Source organism: Dendroctonus ponderosae, unplaced genomic scaffold (assembly GCF_020466585.1).
Source record: "Dendroctonus ponderosae isolate FM_Combo_2020 unplaced genomic scaffold, Dpon_F_20191213v2 Dpon_F_20191213_1, whole genome shotgun sequence".
Lineage (NCBI taxonomy): Eukaryota > Metazoa > Arthropoda > Insecta > Coleoptera > Curculionidae > Dendroctonus > Dendroctonus ponderosae.
The window spans coordinates 26,992,256-26,993,506 of NW_026017110.1; positions in this window are offsets into that span (position 1 = coordinate 26,992,256).

Sequence of the window (1,251 nt, forward strand, 5' to 3'; positions counted from 1 at the left end):
GCAGGAAAGAACGATCCTGGCTTTGCATAAAGAAAACAACCGGTTAAGGGAATCATGGGAAACTGATTTGCAACAAAAGGAATGCGCATTAAAATTTGCGGTTGAATCCTCAATTGATGAACTGGCCGTGATGGAGAACCGCATGGAAGAACTGCAATTGCAACTGGCTGAAGGGGCCACCAAAGTTACCACCAAAGTCCACTTCTCCCAGGTCACCCTGCAGGAGAGGAGAAGCGAAATCTTCGAACTTGGAAAGAAAATGTCTGTGCAGTCCAAGGAAGTATGTGGTCTAGCTGTAGATCTAGCCTCTGCCAAAAATGAAATGAGACTGTTAAACTTCAGAGCTTTAGAGTTGGCGCAACAAATTGAAGAAGCCAAGCAATTGGCGCTTTTATCCGCGGAATCTAATAAATGTCGTAGATATACTATGTTTCAAGTCAGAGACTAAGTTTAGATTAGGAATATGTATATTAAATTGCAATAGTTATTTTTTGTTTGATTTGCTAATAACAACTTAATAAATAAATAAATGCAATATTTCTCTAATTATTTATTCTTGAAATACGCACTGTAAACATTGTTTTATATCGCGTCTTGAAACTGAAAAGTTCTTTAATCGGCTAGCAGTTAGTTTTCTAACAAAAAAACACAAAATTATATCGAAATCCTATGAAAACTAATGTTTGGTTGCCTACCCAAAACGACTGGCAGCTGACAAGCCACGTGATTCGGATTTCCCACTTAAATATAGACAACCCTATATATCATGATCAACAAACCAAAATCAGATCTTCCATGCAAAACAATTGAGCATCCCATAAACGTCATTTTGTCATTTTTGTGCTTATGTGTGTGCAATTTTCGAAAAAGTTTTCCATTTTTTTCTGAGTAAGTGCATTTTTACTCCAATTGATGTATGGTTGTTTTGTTTAAAGCTACTGCACTGACTTTGGCGCAATTTTCATGCTCCAACTCCCTGTTGTCCAATATTCGATTTTAATATTAAAATTATAGCTTGGCACTTAACCGCACTTATTAGTAATTGCCGTACTTGTTCGAGTTCAGTTAGGTTTTCCTAACCCTATTTAGTACATTTTCAACCCGGAAGTAAATATTTTCGATTATTGCGTAAATAACCCTGTTTAATCCGCATCTACATTTGTCTATCTTCGATTGGACAGACCGTCCATTTCCACAAATTTGCTACTCTGTACGCAGAATTGAGTCCGACACTGTACAAAAATGTCCGAA